At 41.8% G+C, this 20,484-nt stretch overlaps 1 long non-coding RNA gene across 1 annotated transcript in view; it reads left to right on the forward strand.

Moving 5' to 3' along the window:
* Nucleotides 1-19,691, forward strand: part of LOC137300392 (uncharacterized) — a 33,564-nt gene extending 13,873 nt beyond the window's left edge. The window contains exons 4-6 of the long non-coding RNA XR_010958069.1: nucleotides 3,196-3,358; nucleotides 7,750-7,884; nucleotides 17,928-19,691. This is a non-coding gene — a long non-coding RNA (uncharacterized lncRNA). The remainder of the gene's footprint in view (nucleotides 1-3,195; nucleotides 3,359-7,749; nucleotides 7,885-17,927) is intronic.
* Nucleotides 19,692-20,484: the final 793 nt, after the last annotated feature.

The raw sequence follows: 20,484 nt of genomic DNA on the forward strand, positions 1-20,484 counted from the left end.
TCCCTGCCTGGTTCCGTCTGCCAAACCGTTTCCTTATCTGATTTCAAAAACCTCCTCCGCTGCTGCATTTTACATTTTCCCTTTAGCGGTCCTGCTCGCGCTCCAAATTTTCTTTTCTTCCTGTATTTGAAGACATCTATAAAAGTGCAAGCTGTTGATCTTGTTGCTGTTAAGAGCTTCTAAGCGCCAACTGAAAGTAAATGTGCAAATTTGCACATACTTGTCTTTGACCCCACATTATGTTAATGACACCCATCGTAAAAATGCCATTATGGCAGCAGACAGTCTACAGAGGTCCAGCGTAGAACTGAGCAGGAGATGGTATGAAGAGTACTCAGCTGTTCCAATCCATACCTCGGCATGGTGCGTTAGCAAGTCTGACTTTGTTGGACATGTTCAAGGAAGAAAGGTTGATGAGCAACAGAGGAGAGTTAAGGAGGTCTGAGACCTTGGTAGGAGATCCACCAGGATCCAGTTACCCCAGACATCATGTCTACTTCCAGCAACAGAGATACCTCAACCTCATCAAGGAGGAAGCTGCGCCTCATCAAAAAATTCATAGTTGAATTTCTCACAGATATTGTGCACTCCACAGCTGGATTGGCCCACTTGTTTAATGGCTGTTTAGCTAATTGAACAATGTTCTAGCAGATGGTTTCCAATTGACCTCTCAGTTGTGATTTATCTTTAGCACAGCCTAATGCACCAAGCATCCAAAAAGCACAGGGTAAAATTGTGCATGCCTGTGAGAAAAGGGCTCTTAACACACTACCTGTGATCTGAGTGTAATTTCACCCCCAATATGTATAACATAGAAGTGTATTGTAAGTAAAAATTAAAAGATTGATTTTGTGGGACTCAAAGTCAGAGAGATCATATCCTTTATACATTGGATCAAATCATACACTTGAATAGAACACACCAAAGGGAGCTAAGTACATCGTAAGTCTCAAGAATCTCTCTAATTCCACAAAACATGGGCTCACCAAGTTTTCAGTGTCCAGCACCAATGGTTGTTTACTTGGGCAAAGCTATTGAGAAAATGTCAGCCCAAAAATGCCACATGATGTTCTTGCAGGTTGGACAACCAATGCTAAACTCCCTCTACATGAGGCCAAGGATAGTCAATTGCTGACAGTTAGGAGTTTATATAAGATATATATGGCAGAATTTCCTGTTATTGTGCCTGAACATGATGGATCATCTGGGAGTAGCATTTAGCAGAAAATTGGAGAAGGATGGGGTGAGGATTTCATGTCCATAGGGGAATCTGCCCAAATTTATTTCCATTCACTTAAATGGATGGAAAATCAGGTGTGATCCTCCCTGCCCAATTTTCGTCTGTATGTTACACCCAGGTGATCAAATATGCCCAGGTGCAGGAACAGGGAAACTGGCTACATCATATCAAAGAGATTAGAAAGTAGCTTAGGAAGGAATATTAATCAAATATTAATCAAATAACCAAATAATCAAATAATCAATTCATCAAATAACCAGCCTCTAACCTAGCCTCTAAAGTACGCGCGGTGTCAGTATCTGAGCTGGTGACTGCGAGTGTAAGATCGAGTGACGGTGTGTCTGCACCATCCCTGTCATCTTCCTCAACCTCCTCTGATGGTGCTGGTTCCAGGTCTTGGGTATCTGAAATGACAAAGGGAGACGGGTCGAGTTGTGGTGAGGGGAGAGGAGAAAGTAAGACGTGCGTGTTCACACCATCTGCAGAATGTGAGTCAGAAGAGATTGTGGGCTGAGGGAGAAGTGAGGAGTGAGAAGGAGGATTAGGTATGCAGGGACCCTCATCATTGATACCTCCAGCATCGCCGTGGCCACGGCTGCAGTGACAGCCCGTCCAATGATCGACAGCACTGTCTCCTCCATGGGGGTGAGGACATGTAGGCGTGCCTGTCCTCCCTGAGGTCTTTCCTGCTGCCTGTTTTTATGTGCCACCTTCTCCTGCAAGAAAGAGGGAAGTGTGTCAGTGAGTGTCCTGCAAGATGTTTGGGTGATGTGGCTGTCATGGTTAAATAGCTGCCAGAGTGTGTGACCTGTGAGTTGTGGGTGTGTGGCTTGCAAGAGTGGTACTGTGAGAGGGTGGGATGCAGCATCTGATTTGAATAGTTGCGTACTGATGGAAAGAGTTCTCATTAAGCAAGGAATAAAAAAAACAGAATCTAATGTGAATGTCAGGGAGGAAAGTCAAAGCCACATGGACTGTCATGGAACACTGTCAGTATGATCTGAAATGTGAGTTAAGTATCAATTAAACCTAAATACGACTGAGGCTGGTATTTCCAAAGTTTGTCCAGTGAAACTTAATTTCTCTAACCTTGAAGAATGGCCAAACTGTAAAAGAGTATGGGAATGTTATAGGATTACATCAGGACTAACTGATATAGATGAAATTATACTGCATTGATCATAAATTGAAGATATTTCTATCTCATTCAACTTGGCAAATGATGAAAGTAAAAAGTGTGATACAGCATTGGGAAAGTTCAATGGCCATTTTGCCGTTAAGAGAAATGTGATTTAAGAAGCAGCTACATTTCGTAAAAGAAAACAGCAACACAGAGAACTTGCAGAATCATTCATAATTGATCTTCACAGACTGGATCAGCTGTCCAAAAAAGAAATGATCAAGGACAAGTTAATAGCGAGGCCTTGAGTGAACGTGTACAGTTAGACACAAATCTGATGTTAAAAAGTGGTGACCTACCATGAGTATTACAATCCACAGTGCCCATAAATGCAATCAAGCACACAGACAAGAAAGTGTACAACTTCAAGTATGAGAAGAATTGTAATAGGTCCAGCAAGTATAGGTGTGGACAACTGCCGCACGGCAGGGAGAACTGCCAAACTCTAAATGACAAATACTGCAAGTGTAGGAAAAATGGGCATTTTACCAGCTCTCCAACCATTATTGCCCCATCCAATTTCAGAATTATGATTTAAATTGCCTGAGGAACACCAGTCAGTTTGTGAGTAGATGTATACAAATGAGACCAAGTTGGCATCATGATACCATCCATGCACTTCAGCCAGTATAACACCACATAGAAAATGGGCATCCATTGTTGCGAGAGATTGAGCTGTGGATAGAAGTTCATTTAAAGATTCTTGTAAGAAGATTCTTTGAATAATTGCAGGCCGTTTCTCCAACATTTTTCTTGTTTTTCTCTTTTCTCGCAGTCGGCCCTTAGGTTGTCAGGAGCCTTTGAGGTAACTGTCGTGCTGCTGCCATTTTTGCCCAACAGCTCCAATAATATCATAATGGATTTCCCCATGGGAATCTGCCTATATCTGTGCTTTGTGGAGGAAGGAGAGGAGGACCAACAAAGAGATACTAGAAAAGGTCAGTTTCTGCACCTACTTTTCCTCACACCAGAATCTACAGGCAGAGATATAACTGAAAATTGCAAATTTCAATACTGAGATTAATAGATTTTTGTTAGGCAAGGGTATTGAGGATTTTGGAACCAAGACGGGTAGATGTAGTTAAGATACAGATAAGCTATGATCTAATTGAAGGACGGAACATGCTCGAGGTGCTGAATGTTCCTACGTACCTGCATTTGTCAGAGGAGCAGTGCCTGTGGAGGCTGCAACTTATGAGGGACGGCAGGACTGAATTATGCTGTATGGTCCGAGCAGGTAGCCAAACTCTTCCACTGGCATAGCACTGCTAGTGGCTGTCAAAGTCACTATGGCTCTTCAACTTTATGCTTCAGTATAATTTTAGGGTTTCACTAGAAACATTTTTTTTTATTCGTTCACGGGATGTGGGCGTCGCTGGCGAGGCCAGCATTTATTGCCCATCCCTAATTGCCCTCGAGAAGGTGGTGGTGAGCCGCCTTCTTGAACCGCTGCAGTCCGTGTGGTGACGGTTCTCCCACAGTGCTGTTAGGAAGGGAGTTCCAGGATTTTGACCCAGTAACAATGAAGGAACAGCGATATATTTCCAAGTCGGGATGGTGTGTGACTTGGAGGGGAACGTGCAGGTGGTGTTGTTCCCATGTGCCTGCTGCTCTTGTCCTTCTAGGTGGTAGAGGTCGCGGGTTTGGGAGGTGCTGTCGAAGAAGCCTTGGCGAGTTGCTGCAGTGCATCCTGTGGATGGTACACACTGCAGCCACAGTGTGCCGGTGGTGAAGGGAGTGAATGTTTAGGGTGGTGGATGGGGTGCCAATCAAGCGGGCTGCTTTATCTTGGATGGTGTCGAGCTTCTTGAGTGTTGTTGGAGCTGCACTCATCCAAGCAAGTGAAGAGTATTCCATCACACTCCTGACTTGTGCCTTGTAGATGTTGGAAAGGCTACATCAACAACATAGAGAATCAACAGTCCATAGATATGTAAAGCAAGTGACCTTGTTTGTTCAAACAGCAATTTTGCTTCCTTCCCCATAGACAAGCTAGAGCAGCATGAGAGGGCAGTGTATCATTACAGAGTGGCAGGCTTCCTGCAGATTGCAGATTGTACCCCTGTGACCTTGGATCTTCCCTTTCACAATGACATTACCTACATTAATAGGAAATTAATTTAATCACTGTTCAACCCATTTGCAACTATCAACGTCAGATTATACACATCAATAATCATTTCCCAGGCAACTCTCACAGTGTCCTATTTTAAGGCAGACCACCTTTCCACCAATATTTGACCCACAGTTCTACCGTTAACCGTATCTATGGTTAGCCCTGGGTGATCAAATACATCCTCTGCACTTATGGTTCATGACACCTGTTTGGTACCCCAGGACACTAGCTGAGCAAAGGTATAATGAGATGCTGACTGTACTGTAACAAAAATGAAGCATTTTTGTGGTGGTACATAAAGGGTTAAAAACCATCTTTACTCACAGAAAAAAATTCCAGCTCATTTTGTTGCAATAACTTGTTGGTTTGTCTCAGGAACAGGAATTTGTAGGATGGGGGCCAAGCCATTCAATTCAACTATAAACATTCCATGAGATTTCTTCAAATATCCAATTCTATGATTGGCAGCTCTTTTTGGAATTTAGGTGGAAATTATTTAAATTTTCACATATTTATCGTATCGGATTTTCCGATTCTGCGCTGATCAGCCTGAAAGTTTCCACTCAGGCTAGGGAACGCTGAAGTATAAAATCCCAGTCAGTGCATCTCCCTGTAACCTGCAAAGAGAGAAACTGCGCGTACTTTAGAGGCGAGGTTAGAGGAGGGATCTGCACATCATGAGACACTGGGCACGAGTGCGCAGGAACCGGGGCTGGGGGAACAGTTACTGCAGATGCCAGCTAGCCGTTGGGCGAGGTCACACACTAGTTCTGCTGCAGAGGAGTCAGATGATGAAATCGATGGGCCAGGCTACAGAAGAAGGCTGATGGGCATACACAACCAAATGCTTGATGCACTGGAAAGCCTGCCAGAAAGCCTGCGCACAATGTCAAGGAGCATGGAGGGGTCCAGCTTCAACTTGGTACAGGGCTTTGCACAGAGCTTGGAGCCCATCCTTTCCCACGTGGAACGAGTTGTCATCTCCATCAGCACACTTATGGAACTCATCATGATGCAGCATCTGATGACCTATGTCACAGCTTCCATTACAGCACAAACATCTGCCATCCAAGGTCTGACTGCTGTGTTTGGAGCTCAGCCTGCTGCCTTGGAAGCTCAGACTGCTGCTATTGTGTGTAAGGTGTTTTGTTTCCGGGGCTTATCGTAGGTCAGCCAGTTATGTTTTCCTGAGCTGCCCTGCCCGCTGTGCGGTTTCGAATCGCTTTCCCCTTCCTGATTCTGAGCTCAGGACTTATCGAGTAGTAATAAGGACAGACGAACAGACCAGTGGACTGGTGCAAGGAAAACCAATGTTTATTAATAAGAAAACTAAAACTACAAGGTAAACAGTATTATACAAAAGATAAATGGAATCGCTATGGATGCAATACAGTCTTACACTTAACGGGGTGGAAGAAACGGACACATTGAGGGAAAATTCTAAAATCACAATTTCAGCAATACCCCTTACACCTAGCTAGGTTGTCTTGTGGCGGCCAGAAAAAAAATAATGCTTACCGTGAAACAGACGAAAAGGCCTGGCCCCTGTGTCCTGCTGCTGCCTTCGACATGTGGTTGCGATGTATACTGGACGGCCTTCCTTCTTGGTTGCTAGCAGGCAAGCAGGACACCGGGCCAAGGCGAAGAGAGAGAGAGAGAGCGAGAGGTCTGGGATGCCCCCAGTTATATCCTCCCGGTAATGGGTTAATTTTGCGCCTCATCAGTTTGCTCCATTGTCCGATTTGGGCGTGAAAACGTGAGACAAAAGGGGTCCCGATTTTGGCCCATTTACATTAATGGCCGGTACCTGTACTGATCTGTTCCATAACTGCTTTCCATTGTTCCGAATGTTCCTTGATGGGCTACCTTTAGTCCTGGGATAACTCCTGCTCGAATTTTGATGTGTAGGCCAGCAACGTTGATGGATTGCCTCAGAGCATGAATGCAACTGCATTGTTCAAAGAGAATCCAATTTCAAATGCTGCAGGCCTTTGGCCGTGTGTCTGACCGCAGCCATTTTGAAAGACCCTGGATTTTTTAAAACACAGTCACACCAGGGTTTCTTTAATAACTCCAATAAATCTTCGGCGGGCGGGACATGTGAAATTTTGCGAATCCCTTCATGTGGCTCTGGGTTCCACTGTGGAACGGGGCTTCCAGGGCATCACAGCAGTCCAGCAATCTGTGGTCCAACAGTGCTGAGGCGCTGCCCCGGGAGAATGGCAGTGGCGCCATTGAAAACAAACTTACTGTCCTCTCTCAGGATGACAGCATTCCAACCACTGTCACTCTGCCAGTGTTCTTGCTGTTGCCTGTCACCCAGCCAGGCCAGACTGCTACAGCCCAGGCCGTGATGGTGCAGTCTGTAGCCAGGCCCTCCCAGCCCAGAGTGGCTTGAGGTGGTCCTCCAAGACCATCTGCACGCTCCTCCATTGAAGGCCAGCAGCCGCCCACCACCCATGCTCCAGCCACTGGAGATGCACCTCGTAGGAACACTAGGAAAGGTAAAGGCACATGAACAAAAGGCACTAAGGGAATGCGCAAAGGTGAATAGTCTCATTTTGTTTGAATTATTGCATGTGTTAACTTAGAAATTTGGATTTGAATTTGCATTTTGTGGTGGTTTACATTTCTGCAATGAGCTGAGGGAGGAAGCAATGTGTAATCATAATTTGATGGTCATGTGGGAGTGGTAAAGTAAGAATTGTAGCCCTGTAGGTGAATGGGGAGGAGTTGTTGAGGTTACTGGTATCGCTCATTAATCCGCTGATTATACCCGTGGAATCTGTCAGGAAGAGAAGTCACACCCACAAGCAGGCAAGCAGACTTCATTCATTTGAAGTTACTATTCTGTATGTCATTGTAAATAAAAATTTAACATTTTTTTAATAAAGAGCTAAGCAAATAATTGAATTAAATTAAAGAGAAGTGAAATTTTTTTTTTTTACTTTTTAATTTTTATATTTTTTATTTAATGATCAAAAAATATAACAGTAAGGAGTAATATGACATTCCACACTTTTAAAATTTAACTTTTAGTTGTTTGGTAGTCATTAAAAGTCATTACACTTTTACAAAGTAGTGTAGACCTGGTATTTTTCAGCGTACGTTTTGGTGGTGTAAGTAGTTACATTCCAGCTGGGCGGATGGGTAAGTTAGCGATTTTTCATTGATTTCAATGATTGCAGCGTGCGATGCCCGTTTAATTCGCAGCTGTCAAATCACCGGCAAACCAATTGGAGCAAGTTCACCATTTCCGGGTTTTAGTGCACGTGTGCAAAGGCGTGAACTTGCTCCTCCAATTCGCCATCGGAGACAGAGGACATCATTAAGGAACGCCGTTGTCAAGTGAGTAATTTCTGCCCCATTATGTTCTATTGCATTAAGGAGCCGCAGCTTAAAAACAACAGTAAAAATATACATTGTTTTACTGCCGCTATTCAGTTGTTCTTATACTGATTAATACATCTTTTTTTTATTCATTCATGGGATGTGCGCATCGCTGGTGCGGCCGGCATTTATTGCCCATCCCTAATTGCCCTTGAGAAGGTGGTGGTGAGCTGCCTTCTTGAACCGCTGCAGTCCGTGTGGTGAAGGTTCTCTCACACTGCTGATAGGAAGGGAGTTCCAGGATTTTGACCCAGCGACGATGAAGGAACGGCGATATATTCCCAAGTCGGGATGGTGTGTGACTTGGAGGGGAACGTGCAGGTGGTATTGTTCCCATGTGCCTGCTGCCCTTATCCTTCTAGGTGGTAGAGGTCGCGGGTTTGGGAGGTGCTGTCGAAGAAGCCTTGGCGAGTTGCTACAGTGCATCCTGTGAATGGTACACACTGCAGCCACAGTGCGCTGGCGGTGAAGGGAATGAATGTTTAGGGTGGTGGATGGGGTGCCGATCAAGCGGGCTGCTTTGTCCTGGATGGTGTTGAGCTTCTTGAGTGTTGTTGGAGCTGTACTCATCCAGGCAAGTGGAGAGTATTCCATCACACTCCTGACTTGTGCCTTGTAGATGGTGGAAAGGCTTTTGGGAGTCAGGAGGTGAGTCACTTGCCGCAGAATACCCAGCCTCTGACCTGCTCTTGTAGCCACAGTATTTATGTGGCTGGCCAGTTAAGTTTCTGGTCAATGGTGACCCCCAGGATGTTGATGGTGGGGGATTCGGCAATGGTAATGCCGTTGAATGTCAAGGGGAGGTGGTTAGACTCTCTCTTGTTGGAGATGGTCATTGTCTGGCACTTGTCTGGCGCGAAGGTTACTTGCCACTTATGAGCCCAAGCCTGGATGTTGTCCAGGTCTTGCTGCATGCGGGCTCGGACTGCTTCATTATTTGAGGGGTTGCGAATGGAACTGAACACTGTGCAATCATCAGCGAACATCCCCATTTCTGACCTTATGATGAAAGGAAGGTCATTGATGAAGCAGCTGAAGATGGTTGGGCCTAGGACACTGCCCTGAGGAACTCCTGCAGCAATGCAATCTGTCTGACAGGCAAAGTTTAAAATGTGGTTTTATGTTGTGTTATCCTGGCACCTTCCAAAGACAAGAAGGACTATATGACGCATTTGATAGAAGTAGTAGCTGTGAGCATTTGAAAAAATTTGTTCATTTCCTGAGTACACTATAAATTTTACCTCGATAACAGGGCAAGCAAACACAAGGGCTCACCTATGAGACTAGCCTGAAACATGAAGGCCAAGAATATTTCGAGCAAAAAAGAGTTATAGAAACCCTAAAACATAACACTGGCATCCACCAAGGTAATCAGCAAGTGTATTGTTGGGATGTTGAACCAATGCTTCGGGTGTGTTCTGCAAAACAGCCCAGCTAACGTTCCAGGAAAATTTCTTTAGTTCTGCATGTTGCACAACTTAGCCCTGAAAAGAGGCCGTGGAGCAGAAGGGGCATCAGGCAGGTTAACGGGATTATGAAGAGGAGCAGGGGGTTCCTGATCTGGCTGCCAAAAGCCTTTCTTCAGCCATTCAGATCACTTTCTATTAACTTGGAAATGTGGCCATTGCATCAACAGTACTGTCTGCATCTTTCCTGTGTCCTGCATAAGTACGTTTTCAGCAACAATGCAACTCATAAATCCATGAAAGCCACAAATCTCTCAGTTCAGTGAGCGCAGGAAAATATCAGTGAGGGGGCAGTCTCCTGAGGACTAGTCCTTCAGGACCCTGTGATGTATCCTTCCTTGTGATTCTGACGATTTCTAATCTACATTCACCATTAAACTGCTTCCTCAATATTGGTAATTCTCCCCCTATATCATTTGTGAGCACTATAACAAAGTAGTTGATTAATATTTCAACAGCTTTCATATCCTCAGAGATTAACCCCCAATGTAATTTCCGGATGGCCTCAATCTTAGTGACAAAGAACTTCATGTGCCCCTTGCACTTGTTGTTGGAGGTAAGGGTCAAGTGGGCAGAACAGAGGGTTCTGAGGAGATGGTTGGTAGTGGAGAAAAGGAGCCGAGGAATTATCTTTGCTTTCCAGGATGACCCTGGAGAGGCAGCGGAGTGAAAAACTGCTTACTCTTCCAGGATCATCCAGGAAAGCAAGACTACTCCAAAATTAATCCCAAATCAACTAGTTTCATGGCCATTATTTCCTACACAAAGAACTGCTGTTGTAAATCACTAATATTTCCTAGTAAATGATTCTAACTTATAAGGTCTAAGCGATAAATGTCTAAACAATCTGGCTAGTGTGCATATCATTCAATTGCCTATTGATGTGCAAGTAAAAAAATCACTAAATGCATTGCAATCAACCCAGGTTCTTCAGGAAGGATGTACGAGACAGAACAAATCTGTGGACAGAGTACAATTTAAATCTTCCAGTTGAGGTTGTAATAATTAAGATTCCTTAAGATCCCCAAAGCATTAGAAAGAGCTGCTCAAAAGATCAGTGAAGAAAAAATGTGGTGTCATATGTCCTTGCCCTCAATTTGTTAAAATAGTGCAACCACCACCTAGATGATAGGTGGGGCTGTATGTTGAAGAGGAAAGCTTTGACATCAGATGTAGACATACACTTAAAATATTCATAAACAAAAAGTTTAGAAAGTGTTACTCTGACCTTCAAGGAGAAACATGTGTCAACTACATTTTTAATAACTGGTGTAAGTACTCAAGTTCTTGTAGTCCAAAGCATATTTTAGATAAAGAGAAACTAGAATACAGAAGAAGGCCAGAATGAGGTCTTTATTTTGGCACAGAGCCAGGTACTTTTTGTCATGACGATAATAGACTCACATCAAAACAAATTAGCCAGAATGAGTTAAGATGAAAGATTGCTTATTCAGTGCTATTCTCTGATGAGGATCTATTCCTAATGCCTATGTTCTTATTAACAAAGCCATCTGTAGTGAATTTGAGCATCAAAGAAATCCAAAAAATCTCTACTGAGAAAATATATTCCAACAAGACTTTAGTGAAATCTCAGAAAACACAAATGCCAGACTGACTTTGGAAGAAGTTCTGGCTTATGACCACCAAGTGTTACATTTGCTCTGGTAAGTTAGGAACAAAACAAAGGGTTGAAATGACTAACATATTACCATTAAAACTCAGCACCAGAATAACAGTGTACTATTTTCAGAGTTGCACAGTTAGTTAACCTGTCTGCATGCATCACTTCTGGGGTTAGAGTGTTATATATTAATGACTTGCATGAAGGAATAGAGAGTTGTATATCCAAGTTTGCGGATGACATTAAGTTAGGAGGCACACTAATTTGTGTAGTTGGGAGCAGGCAGTTACAAACAGACATAGACAGACTAAGTGAGTGGGCAAAATTGTGGCAGATGGAATTCAATGTGTGGAAGTGTGAGATCATTCATTTTGGATCTGAGAAAGACAAATCGGAATATTTTCTTAATGGTGAGAGAATAGGAGCTGTGTAGGAGCAAAGGGATTAGGTGTCCATGTACGCAAAACACTGAAAGTTGGTGCACAGGTACAAAACGTAATCAAAACGGCTAGGGGAATGTTGGCCTTTCTCAAGGAAGTTGGAATTCAAAGGAGAAGAAGTTATGCTTCAGTTGTACAGAGCCTTGGTCAGATCCCATCTGGAGCATTGGGTTCAGTTTTGGGCACTGCTCCTCAGGAAGGATGTATCGGCCTTGGAAGAGCTACAGTGGAGATTCACCAAAATCATACCTGGGCTTAAAGGGTTGAATTATGATGACAGGTTGCATAAACTTGATTTGTATTCCCTTGCATTTAGAAGGTTGAGGGGTGATCTAATCAAGGTGTTTAAAATGATAAAGGGATTCGATAGGGTAGATACAGAAAAACTATTTCCTCTGGTGGGGAAGTCCAGAAAAATAGGGCATAATCTTAAAATTAGAGCTTGGCCATTTACGAGTGATTTCAGGATGCATTTGTTTACACCAAAGTAATAGAAATCTGGAACTCGTTCCCTGAAAATACTGTGGATGCTGGGTCAATTTAAATTTTTAAGACTGAGATCGATAGATTTTTGTTGGGTATGGGTATCAAGGTATATGGAATAAAGGCAGGTAATTGGAGTAGAGGTATAGGTCAGCCATGATCTAATTGAATAACAGGACAGCCATGAGGAACTGTATGGCCCACTCCTGTTCCTATTATTCTGCTGTGAAGTGGTATAACACACAGTTTTAAATATAACTGGCAACTATTTTTATGAAATTCTCTAGAGTCTAATAGCAGATGGATATTAGTGGCGCCATCATGACTCTGTTAGGTTAAAAGAACCATTCCTTCGGATTCCCAGAACTTGAATAAGTTTACTGAAATGCTCCAACACAGTGATTCTGTGTGTGTGTGTAGCTCAAAGAGGAATTGGGGTACAAGTTAAGTATTGCTAGCACCAATGAAGATGGCAACTTCTCTCTCCTTCTATGCCACTTCAACATTTCATGTCCCAGCTGAAGCTACTAAGGATATCAGAAACAAAGCAACATCCAAGGATATTTTTCATTTACTGCTACCTTTTCTCAGGACTGTTTTTCAAAGTGTCACAACAAGAACGGGGAGTTAGACAGTTTTTTTTTTGCCACTGCTCTCTTACCCATTGTAATAGAAGTAATCAAATGCCACAACATACCTATCTGTGCTTGCACTGAGAATACAGACACCTTAACAAGAAAAAGTTATTTTCTGTGAAAGTGCTGGTGGTTTGTAATGCCAGAAATATCTTCACAGATAATTCCCAATGACCTCAGCTAGCATCATGACGCATTAATCCTTTTCTAGTTAAGGACTTGGAAGTTGAACTGACCGATACTTGGCTGGTCTGTGAATGCCTGTGCCTGTCTTGCATACCAATCAATCATATTCCCTCTCAGTTGACAGGCTATGAAGCAATGTCTCATGATTCCAGTGCCCAAATCCAAGCACATAAGATTTATAATGGAGTATGCCATGCAAAGGATACTCACAAGGTCATAGTTCAAAATCTAAAAAAAATGTATTTAGCATTTACAGATTGCCATATAGTCACAGGAAGCCTGTAAATATGTGCTACACCTTCACAGCAATGATAACACAATATGATGTTAATGCTAATCAGACGACCATGTTGGAGGACACAATGAAGGTATGATCTTGTATACTCGGTAGATTCCCAATGCTGTGAAATGTAATCACATTCCTTAGGAATATGAGGCATAATTGACATGTTCACACATGGTGTATTATGATAGATAATGGTAATATGACCACCGTTAATCCTCGGGGAGTAAAGGGTATCTTCAAAATGGGTAAATGGAAACATTTGCAGGGGAAGATGGTGCTGTCTGCAAAGAATATTCTGAAAATATATTCATCCAAAACATTGATAAAATATTTATTTGCCACAATTTATCTTTTGCTCTATTATTTATTTTTATCAATTGTGTTGAATAAAGGAGCTCACTTAGAACAAAAATAAACATCCCTCTTAAACAATGTACAGAAATTAGTTCACTGTAACAGAGTCTCAGCATTCTTACATTTTAAGTCAATGAAGTCAATGGAAATAAAAAAATCGGGAGAGATGTAAAACGGGCTGCCGATTCGCTATCACCCATTTTACACTATCGGCCAAAGTCAAAATTGCCCCCAAAGACTTCCCATAGGGGAGCGCACTATCCAAATTTCTGTGATGCAAGCAAAATGTGCCAGTGTCAAAACTCACAGCAGAAAGCATGTCACTAACTTTGTGGGCCAAAAGAGTGTTAGCCAAAAAAGCACAGAATCACTTCTAAAGCACCCTGTACTTTATCTTCATCTGTCCCTTTAATACAACAGTTCCAGCAGGGGTGCCTTTTGTATGTGGGCGCTTCTTTAAATAAATACAGGTCTGATGTAAAAGCCAGAAAATAGCAGGGACATCATTTCCCCCATTAAAATATTGAAATGAAGCTATTGCCTCTTTATGGAAAGAGCTTACTCCGCCATTCAAAACACCCAGTATCTACTGTAAATGCATATTATAGGCGGAGAGAGAATCTGCCCATATTCCCACACCATCATGCTCTGATTGCACTAATTTTTGGCCTTAACTGAGCCTAAAATCGAAGCTAAAAAGGTAAGTAAAGATTTCAGATTTTTGTGGTGGTGTTCTGTTATAGGAGAAAGTAATGCTAAGAGCAAGCACTTTAAATATTAAGCACTTATGTCTACATGTCACCCATGTATTTATTTCTCCCCAAGGGTTTAATTTTCAGAATACAGAAGGAGATAAAATATCTCAAATGCATTACACCACAGCTAACAAATCAACAGTGCAATCAAATCAGAACACCAGAGACATGCTAAAGTTTGTAACTTCAATAAATCTAAAACAAAATGCAGAATTTCTAAATAGGCACCTTGCTACATTGTAAAAGTAAAGCACGTTAAAACAAAACACACCTGGGTGCCCTGATGGCCCAGTTAGTTAAAGCACTCAGCAGTTTGGAACTAAGCCATGTGAAGTGACAGCTTCAGGTTTAATCCTGAATCTCATCTCATCCTGAGTGGCAGTAAGGAGACTAGTGCCAATGGGTGAGGGAAAGAAGAAAAATCAGTCAGAGTTCCTGCTCCTGATTGCTAATCAGTGACCCCATGTTGAAAAGTGCATGGGTCAGATTTTCCAATTCCTGTTACTCGACGTTATTGGATAGGCAGGGCACAGAAAGAGCAGGAACATCGGGCGTGCACTCCTCCCCACCCAGGTTTTCCTGTATTCAATGCTCCCAGGCACTCCAATAACCCCAGCTGCAGGAACTAGAGAATCTACCATCATCTGTGTAGATTCTGGATAAGAACAGGGTATCCATTTCGAAGGATATGTTGATAGGGTTCGATGAAGAAGGGTGGGAGAAGGATCGTGTGGAGCATAGACTAGTTGGGCTGAATGGCCTGTTTCTGTGCTGTAGACTCTATATAACTCTATGTAACTCTAGGGTTGATCTGTAAAGTATATTACTGTTTGTTTTAAAATCTCTTGCAATATTGCAAAATGTATTAAATATTTGTACATGCGTACACATGATTTGCACCATGAGTTCAACAAAGCCTGTATTTTAAAAAATGATGCAATAATTACTTTATTTGAATTTCCAGACCTAATAAATGTCTATAAATATACAACACACCTTAATTCTAGATCCGTGTTTAAGGCTTTGTAATGGCTGCACACTATATCAAAATGATTGTCACAGTTACCATCATGGCAACCCTTACTCCATTTTGGCTAGAGCTTCTTTATATGGGCAGTTGGGAAAGCTTTCTTATGAATAATGTTGCACTACAGCATATGTAGATCAAGAAAAGACATACATATCCTGAAATTATTTGCATTTACATGGCAGTCATAAGCTGCTCTATAGCCCCATGCAAAAGCTACATCATTGAAACTGTTTACATAGTAATTGCTACATTACATAGAATGTACAGCATGGCAACAGGTCTTTCTGCCCAACAGGGCCATTCCATTGTTTATGCTCTGCAGGAGCCTCCCCCCTACCTTCTTCATCGAACCCCATCAACATATCCTTCAATTCCTTTCTCCCTCATGTATTTATCTAGTTTCCCCTTTAATGCATCTATACTAGTTGCCTCAACTACTCCTTATGATAGCGAGTTCCACATTCTTACCACGCTCTGGGAAAAGAGGTTTCTCCTGAATTCCCTACTGGATTTATTAGTGATTATTGGAATCAAATCCATTAAATGAGTGTATATTACGAGTATTTAAGTGGCTCATCCAGTATATCAATTCAGGTGAAATGTCACTGCTGGAGGGAGGGAGGCAGCAGGTTTATAGGGAGAGGAAAGACAGGGCATTGTGATACAAAAAGGAGGTGTCACTGATTCACAGAATTGCACCAAGCATTGGTATTCTCAATGGAGATAAACTGGATTTTATATTCCGGTTACTAAAATATTAAAAGTCTTTAATAAGGTAAAATGATTAAAATAATAACATTAAAATATTGCATATAAAATAATTAAAATCATGAAATTAAAATATTATGTAGTAATTATAAAAAACAGCAATTATTACGAGTAAAATAGTTGAAGTAACGAGCTAAAACATGAATAAGAACAAGATAAAAACATATACAGTGCAGCGTACCCTGGACAGTTACACATCTATAGACTCCAGAAATAAAATCGTCAGTTAAAATAATGCATAATAAAATAGTAAAATGGCTGTATCATAGATCATAATGGTTAAAAAAGTAACATAGACACAAAAATACAAAATGGTAAAATTATGTCCATGAATTGCTCATAAAGGGTGAACTCGCCTTTGCTTTTGGTGAATATTGACGTCGACCACACCAGCATAAGAACACTCCTCAGGGTCCCCTGGTCTTTGGGATTATTCCAGCCCAGTGTTCCCTGATTGATTTCCTGGTGGGCGTTTGTTGATCTTCTCGATATATCGCCCTCCTGTGATCTTTAATAGAGGCCATGTTGCTGACGCTGCAGGAGGCAGTCCAGCAGTTCAGCTCTGCACTTTACGTCTGGGGCGCTGAAACCCACAGAGGAGAAGGTTTTTTGCCTGGAAATCCCAACCAGAAATGAACAGACTCAGTTTTCTTAATGTTTCCCTCCTGTGGGGGGTGATCTCCGCCAGACCACCCTGTTGTATTCTGGGGACAACTTGAGTGGCCAGAATACCCCCGCTGGATCTCTGCAGATCACTCTTCATACTTCCTAAGTTCTTTGAACAGCCCATTCAGCCAACGTTTGTATGTTGTTATCACGAGGAGGCACGGCTCACTGCGACCGAGAACTTAGAAGAGGGTCGCAGCTACACTAACCATAACTCTCCCAGGGTGCTTTCTTAAGAGAATCATAGTTACTCCTGCCACTTATATTTATGGCTACTAGCCCTGGTCTCCCCCACAAGTGGAAACATCTTCTCTACGTCTATCCTATCAAACCCTTTCATAATCTTAAAGAACTCTATCAGGTCATCTCCAGTACCTCTATATCCTTTTTATAATATGGAAATCAGAACTGTTCACAGTATTCCAAGTGTGGTCTAACCAAGGTTCTATATGACCAGTCTTCTGACAGAACTCCCAGGCAAATAATATAAATGATTGAAACACCTATCTCCCGAGGCTTCTGCCAGGGAGTCTGGTAGAACTCCTGTGTGATTTCGGGGCCAATAGGTGGAACATAACATTTCCCCACTATTGTGAATATGGCACAAAGGTTTATTAGCTTGGCTCAGCTGGTAGCACTCATCATTGGGTCTGAGTTCACCATCTAGGCAGGTACTCCAACCTTTGGTCAGTTGTACTGGTCAGGTGTCAATTTAACTATTTGAAATGCTGTGTTACTAAAGAGAAGGTGATTTGCTGGAGATTTTTTTGTCATCTTCATTAACAAATTTGTGTTTCACAAAATTGCTTTTAGGAAAAATTATGCTCGGCCACCATTTTGATTGGCATTTGTGAAATTCTAACAAAAAAACAGCATTTAAGCTTTTTTTTCAGAAAAAGAAGCAAATATGGCCCTTGGTGTTCAGAATGATGATGAATTATTTTTAAGAAGCATTTTCACAAAATGTTAAAAAAAAAAGGGCAACTGGGCTAATATGCTGAACAGAAACAAAATGAACACGGGAACAGCTTATCACGCTGAATGATTTAGAAATATTACATACAGGCAACCAGACTGCAAATTTCTAAATTCAATGCCAATACTTTTCTCCCACAATGGTAATTAAAATTATGAAAACTGTTTTTCACCCTTCGCCCGTGGAATATGAACTAATAAAGTTAAAGTAATGGAGGTTAATTCATGCAGGGCTTTTAAATGAAACTGACAGCCATTTATATACTTGGCATTAATGTGCTTGTCAAACTATTCAGAATGATAAGACCCTTCCAGCATTTTCTGTTTTTATTTCAGATTTCCAGCATCTGCAGTATCTTGCTTTTGTGTTCACAATGTACATCAAATTTTGGTACAATTTTAAGAAATAAGAGGCCCGGTTTGAATTTTTACAATTTGTTGACGTGTTGAGTTGAAACTCGGACCAAAAAAACCTCTCTCATGAAGCATGTTTCGATTGGATTTATCTCCTCTAGGGATACAATTGTCATTGCCATCGATGTCAAGGAGATCATTTTTCTTTGGATGAATCAGACTTTACTGATATCATGACTAAGTTTAAACACTGACATTGGCAGCCCTCGTATAAAGTGATTGAACTCAAGACTACCACAATGACATAAACTTCACATTAGTCATCAGGTCAATATTTTGAGGATATTTAGATTCCTACAATATTAAATTAAAAATCCTAACTCTAAGTCATCACTGCAAATGTCACCTGAAATAACACACCAGTTTGGTTGAGGAATTGCATGGTATTAAAAAACATGCTCAATGATAGACAACCCAAATAGACAGGACTGTTACATTGGCTCACGTCCGTATATGGGCACGTGACAGTCAAAATCGATACAGTCCCCATCACTTATACCATTCATGCTTATGACGGACAGCGGCCTATATCGGGCAAATGGTGCTACCCATTTGTCATTACCATAGGCACCAATTACAATGGCACCACTTAAAAAGTATTAACTGCGCCAACTATTTTGTGCAGTTCAGTACTCAGCGATTCAACAGCTCCACTGATTTCAGGCAAAATCAGGTCTTCAAACAGCTTCAATCAGCTGTTCGCACTGGAGGCAGTTGGTAAGTGGAAACTGCAGGCAGCTTCAATCAATTGTTCGCATTGTTAACAACTACGGGAGTTATTTCATTGCTACTGTAAGAATTCTGGGAATTCCACCTTTTCCCTGAGTATGGAAAACTTTGGCCATTGATCAAAATCCTAAAATGGAAGGATAGGTGAGAGGTCACCAGACGAATCAACAACATACACAGTGAAGGTGGGAGAATTACTGCTTCAGACATGTCTCTGTTTTAATGCAAAACCTACAGCAGGTGGTCAACGATCAGCACTAATTCGAGAGGCAGTAGACCATTGAGAGAGGCAACTGCTCCAGACATGGAGGAGCCATGCCTCGGTTCTGATGCAAAACCAATCAACACCTAGGACGTGGGATGAAAAGGGTGCCTTGTGTGACAAGTGCTCGACGATCGGAATGAATTTGAAGAACAATGGCCCATCGAGAGAAGCAATTGCAACATGATGAGAGACCATCAAAAGTCATCAAGGACTCTTAAGGACTTTGTAAGAACTGTTTAAACAGACATGGAAGTGCCTCATTTAACGACGAAAACTATTGTAAGAGAGGGGTATATAAGTGGAAGCTCGAAACCCCTCTTGGCTTTTTTGTTTGTTCTCTTGCTTTTGGTCTCTTGTTTTTTGCTCTTGTTTGCTGTCTCTGGTTCTTGCTCTCTTGCTTCTTAGCTCTTACCTCTTTTCCAGCTCTCTCTCTCTCTCTCTTCCTCTTAGTTCCTGGTCATTTATTTTTCCACCCGAACCCTACGTGAGAGAACCGGTCAGCCAGACCTGCAAGTGCACAGGATTGGTGAGCCTCGACCATACATGTGTGTGTGTGATAGGTGTCTCCAGGGTCCCCACCAACCTCTTAGTTTAGCGGGATAAAGTACTGTAGTGGGTGTGTGTAACTCACTGAACTGTGTAGGACCGTTTTTATCGTTAATTTCTTCGTGTTGACAGTATAATAAAACCAACATTCCAATTCAATTCAAACATCGAGTTTGTGTGTTCTCTGTGCTATTCGGCTACGTGATCCATCACCAGGTGCGTTAGCATAAGTCCCGTTTTCCTGAACCTCCGATTCGTGAGGTATAAGTGTTCCTTGGCTAGACTGGGGACTAGATATCTGCACCGATCAATAGGGAGAGAACAACCCCAAAACACCCTACACTACAGCCTATTATAGTTTTACTGCCCACCATGTATAATGGGCAAATTGCGTTAGCACGAACGCGTCCGCTATATGCAGTTGAGACCGTACTGAAAATTAACTGGAGAGAAAACATAAAGCAAACAATGTGAATAAAACTATGGACAAAGTCTATAGCCTAGAAATTACTGTTGGTGATATTAGTGGATGAATTGTAAATAAAGGAATGTCACATGAATGCATCGAGCATTTGTTCACTAATATCACCAACAGTAATTTCTAGGTTTATATTTTTATTGAAGTTTGAATAGATCGACCTTGGGTGTATTTGGATCTATTTTAATGGATGAGAAGTTGCTCAATCTGAAGCAGAGGCACTGTTTAGCTCAAGTAAAGGCTGTAGGAGAAATATTCAAATCAAAGATATCGTCATTTTACTATCAAAACTGAATTACATGATATTTGAAAGTGCTATAACCTTTACCAGCAGCACAAAGGTTACAGACAAGAACCATTTCACAAAGTCAGATTTTCTTTCATTAATTGAAGTAAATGTTAGGAAGCTCTTGTCTGTGTTAGAAGATCATTAATATTCTCCAAGAGACAGAGGTATAAGA

The sequence above is a fragment of the Heptranchias perlo genome, chromosome 31, assembly GCF_035084215.1.
Source record: "Heptranchias perlo isolate sHepPer1 chromosome 31, sHepPer1.hap1, whole genome shotgun sequence".
Lineage (NCBI taxonomy): Eukaryota > Metazoa > Chordata > Chondrichthyes > Hexanchiformes > Hexanchidae > Heptranchias > Heptranchias perlo.